Here is a 5,617-nt window from a genome sequence, read left to right as displayed (position 1 = left end):
CTAGGAAAGGGGGAATCCTACTCCCGGTGGAAGTAGGACTCCCCTAGGGCGCGCCATAGAGAGGGCCGGCCCTTCCCCTCCTTCACTCCTTTATATACGGAGGCAGGGGGCACCCCAAAGACACAACAATTGATCTCTTGATCTCTTAGGCGTGTGCGGTGCCCCCTCCACCATAGTCCACCTTGATAATATCGTAGCGGTGCTTAAGCAAAGCCCTGCGTCGGTAGAACATCATCATCGTCACCACGCCGTCGCGCTGACGGAACTCTCCCTCAAAGCTCGGCTGGATCGGAGTTCGAGGGACGTCATCGAGCTGAACGTGTGCTGAACTCGGAGGTGCCATGCGTTCGGTACTTGATCGGTCGGATCGTGAAGACGTACGACTACATCAATCGCGTTGTGCTAACGCTTCCGCTATAGGTCTACGAGGGTACGTGGACACACTCTCCCCTCTTGTTGCTATGCATCACCATCATCTTGCATGTGCGTAGGAAATTTTTGAAATTACTACGTTCCCCAACACTCCGGCCTCCTGTCTTGCTTCTTTTGGACCAGCAAGAACGTCGCCAATAACCGTACGTGGACGCATCGTCTCCAGAATTTTCGCCAAGTACCTCTACATGCGGAATCGCCAAGTACACGACCCGGATGCGCCAAGTTTGACTATGAATGGCTACACGTCCGACCCCGTATTCGAACTTCAAGCGTCAAGTTCCACTATCAATGTCATGAATCCGACAAGACCAAGTGTACGACTACGCCCGACGATGCAACAAGTACCTCTACCATAGACCCCCGAAGGCACCGTGGATGTCAAGTTCCTCGCCATGTACGACTACCGGCGCCGAAGACCCACGTAACGCAAGCGCCAAGTTCAACTACTGTCGCGTGAACCACTACTTCCCACAACACCCCGAGAACGTCTACTTCCTCTACTTTGCACCAAACCCGAACCATCCCGTTTTGCACGCTTCAAAGGTATAACCCCGAGACGACGTCGTGGACCGAATGCATGTGTTGTATGAGATGCATGTTTGGGTGTTGTATCCTCCCGTGAACGTTAGTTGTTTCCCCCGCTTGGCATCGTCGTTGACCCGTGGGAACCCGGTTACCGGGAGCACCCCACCTTTTTCATTGCATGACACGCTCCCGTTACTTCTTCTTTTGCACTGGCATCTCAATCGAGTTACCGGAACCGATATGTTGCCGTGGCATCATTTTCGGATTCGTTGCCGTGGCACCCCTTTCGTTTCTGCCACGATGACAAATGCTTCTTAATATGCTCCTTATCATCTTCATGTCAACTTTTTCATAAGATTGCATCCAACTTGAATATGTCATCCACATCATGATAACAACATCAAGTAGGTTTAATTTGTTGTTGCATTAAATTGCTAATACATATGGGGATTACCGGATTTGTTGCTTGTTATATCCGGCCCCATTTAAATTGTTTAGATAGTATAGTTTTGTTATGCTTCACCTCGTGCCATGCTAACCAACATTTAATATTGTTGAGTACCTAAACGAGAGAGAACTAAATAAGTCATGTGGTGTTTTCTTCAATATGCAACTCCGTGGCATATTGACCTCCACTTAATTTTGTAGTGTTGTTTGTTGCACTTTGCCATGCCATGCTTCATTAAACCGGACATGCATCATACTTGGTTGTGCATCATGCCATGTTTATGTGATGGTTGTTTACTATATTGCTTGTTTCTTTCCGGGTTGCTTCTCTCGTTAGCTCCGGTTTCATTCCGGAGTTATGAGGATCCGTTCGACTACGTCCGTTTGTCTTCTTCATGGACTCGTTCTTCTTCTTTGCGGGATCTCAGGCAAGATGACCATACCCTCAAAATCACTTCTATCTTTGCTTGTTAGTTGCTCGCTCTATTGCTATGCCGCGATACCTACCATTTGCTTTATCATGCCTCCCATATTGCCATGTTAAACCTCTAACCCACCTTGTCCTAGCAAACCGTTGTTTGGCTATGTTACCGCTTTGCTCAGCCCCTCTTATAGCGTTGCTAGTTGCAGGTGAATATTGAAGTTTGTTCCTTGTTGGAACATGGGTTTTGTTGGGATATCATTATTATATCTTGTTTACTTTAATGCATCTATATACTAGGTAAAGGGTGGAAGGCTCGGCCTTATGCCTGGTGTTTTGTTTCACTCTTACCGTCCTAGTTTCCGTCATACCGGCATTATGTTCCTTGATTTTGCGTTCCTTACGCGGTCAGGTTATAATGGGAACCCCTTGACAGTTCCCCTTGAATAAAACTCCTCCAGCAAGGCCCAACCTTGGTTTTACCATTTTCCTACCTACCACAATATACCTTCTCTTGGGTTTTGTAGACTCAAGGGTCATCTTTATTTTAACCCCCCCGGGCCAGTGCTCCTCTGAGTGTTGGTCCGAAACGAGTAGACTGCGGGGCCACCTCAGGGCAACTTGAGGTTTGGTTTTACTCGTAGGATGTCTCATCCGGTGTGCCCTGAGAACGAGATACGTGCGACTCCTATCGGGATTTGTCGGCACATCGGGTGGCTTTGCTGATCTTGTTTTACCATTGTCGAAATGTCTTGTAACCGGGATTCCGAGTCTGATCGGGTCTTCCTGGTAGAAGGAATATCCTTCGTTGACCGTGAGAGCTTGTGATGGGCTAAGTTGGGACACCCCTGCAGGGTTTTGAACTTTCAAAAGCCGTGCCCGCGGTTATGGGCAGATGGGAATTTATTAATATCCGGTTGTAGAAAACCTGACACTTAACTTAATTAAAATAAATCAACAGCGTGTGTAGCGGTGATGGTCTCTTTTCGGCGGAGTCCGGGAAGTGAACACGGTTCTTGTGTTATGCTTGAATGTAAGTAGTTTCAGGATCACTTCTTGATCACTTCTAGCTTCACGACCGTTGCTTTGCTTCTTTTCTCGCTCTCATTTGCGTAAGTTAGCCACCATATATGCTAGTGCTTGCTGCAGCTCCAACTCACTACCTTTTCCTACCCATAAGCTTAAATAGTCTTGATCGTGAGGGTGTGAGATTGCTGAGTCCCCGTGACTCATAGATTACTTCCAAAACCAGATGCAGGTGCCGATGATACCAGTGCAGATGACGCAGCTGAGCTCAAGTGGGAGCTCGACGAAGATCGTGTTCGTTGTGTTGATTTGTTTCTAGTTGATCAGTAGTGGAGCCCAGTCGGGGCGATCGGGGATCTAGCATTAGGGGTGGTCTTCTTTTATTTTGGTTCTGTAGTCGGACCTTGATTTATTCTGGATGATGTAATGCTATATTAATGTATTGTGTGAAGTGGCGATTGTAAGCCAACTCTTTATCCCTTTCATATTCAGTACATGGGACGTGTAAAGATTACCCCTCTTGTGACATGCCTACTACGCGGTTATGCCTCTAAATCGTGCTCCGGCACGTGGGAGATATAGCCGCATCGTGGATGTTATACCAGCTATCATGCAGCCACTGGCCGTAGGTAGCTAGCTAGCAAGGGCGCGGCCACGACGAGCGCCAAGAGAGCGGCGCGGCGCGGCGTAGTGAGATCGAGCGACGCGACAAGGGCGAGCGGCGAGCGACGCGGCGAGGGCGGCGAGCGGGGTGGAGCAGGGACGGTCGAGCTCGACGGCGAGCGGACCGGAGCAGGGGCACTCGTGCTCAGCTGCGAGCGGGACGGAGCAGGAACGCATCGAGTAGAATGTGCATGCGGTGAGAGTAGACCAACTAATAAAAATACAGACATAGAGGAATGGGTGGGTGACAAGCAGGACAAGCCCGGATGCAGACGAGCGGAAGGGACAGAGAAAGCGCTTGCTTTGTGTCCGCCCGCGACTTAAATATAACTCAAATTTGTAACGAAAATAGATCCACACGGACACAAAATAGACACATAATAGAAATAAGTCGCTACGTTGGGCCACCATTTTTGTTCGCAACGAGCCAAACAAACACAGCCGAACAAAATAGATCGCTCCATTAAAATTGCTCTAACGGACTGAATAGACCGAAAACAAACAAGGAGAAGCTGCACAAGACCATGGCGCGCTCCAGTCATCACTCGCCGGAAAAAGGTCACATCAAAAATCGATCACACCAAGTTCCCATGCCGCTCCACTCATGGCATCTCGACGTTTCTCCAGGTCACAAGCCCTAAGGCCAACTCCAATGTACGATTTTTAACAAAGGTCCGTTTTACTTGAATTTTATCCGTTTGGGTAGGACAATATAATTATGTTCGGGCATGTCCTGAGATACGGTGGTCGTGCGTCCACACGCTGACGCATCATGTTCGTCGCTTTTTTCAAACGTCAATTTTCGAATAAACCACGCCCTAGTTCAAACCAGCGGCCCTAGTTCACGTCGGAACACAGCCAATGGTCCTACACGTCCTCGCCGGCAACACAGCCAGCCTACAAAATAAATAGTTATGTCGCCGATAGCACAGTCAGCGCCGGACAACACAGCCAGCCCCCGAAATAAATAGGTTTCTCGCCGCGCACAACAAGCGGCCGACATCTATGCCAGCCTCCAAAAAAACGGCCACGGCCGAACAGACGACCTAGTTCAGGCCGTCGGCGTCGAACATCTCCTTCTGCCTGGCCTCAAACCAACTCCTCGTCTTCTCGCTCATCTTGCTCATCTTGATCAAGTCTACACTCATGATCACTAGGGCCACCTCCTTTGCTTTGGTTGCGGCATTGGTGGCCTCGATGTCGAGCTGTCTCTACCTGGCCGTGACATTGGCGGTCTCGATGTCGAGCTGTCTTTGTCGGGACGCCTCCTCCATGTCGATCTTCCTCTTCTTGGCCGCCTCCTCCATCTCAAGTTTCTTCCATTGAAGCTCTAGGTATTGCTTCATTTGCTCGTCCTTATTTTGTCATTTTTTCTCGTCCCTCACATCCTTTTGAGAGATCATTGCCGTGCAAAGTCTCATGCAAGGCCATGGATGACGCATCACATATGTCGTCCACCTTGGAGTTGGTCTTGCCCCTCAGCCTCTTCAACACCTCACCATCTCCACCTCCGGCCAACGTGGCCGTCTTCTTGTCTCTACTCCTTTGAGGTTCACGGTATTGATCTTTGAACTTAGGGCAATTGTTGATTATAGTCTGTTGACACACGAACACGTCACGTGTACCCTCGACGCCGGGGGTGATGCACCGTAGCTCACGTCGAAGGAGACCCGACCGACAGCGCGATACACAAGACAGTCAGCGGGCGCTTTTGAAAACCCGAAACCCCACACGCCCGGGAGGGACCCCGTCAAGGAGTGCGGCGGCTATGGGCTGCCCTAGGTCGATTCGCTCGCTCCTAGAGCCTCGTGGATCGCTGCCCTCCAACGCCGAAGAATGAATGAAGAACGAGAAAGAAAGGTACAAGGGTAGGGGATAAAGATAGATGAACACAAAAGTGTAATAGATTAATTGGTTCGATTGGTGTTGTTCAATCGGCCATCACCCCCAACATATATAAGAGGCGGCTGGACTTCCCGTACAAACAAAGGATTCATCTAGGCTTTCCTTACAAAAAAAAATACATCAATTCACGTCCTAGAGTCCTAGTTCTATTCCAACTCGGATTCAGTCTGAATCTGGCCCAACTTCTATCTTCCT

This window comes from Triticum aestivum, chromosome 7A (assembly GCF_018294505.1).
Source record: "Triticum aestivum cultivar Chinese Spring chromosome 7A, IWGSC CS RefSeq v2.1, whole genome shotgun sequence".
In the NCBI taxonomy this organism is placed as follows: domain Eukaryota; kingdom Viridiplantae; phylum Streptophyta; class Magnoliopsida; order Poales; family Poaceae; genus Triticum; species Triticum aestivum.
Note: the sequence above shows the minus strand (reverse complement) of the source record.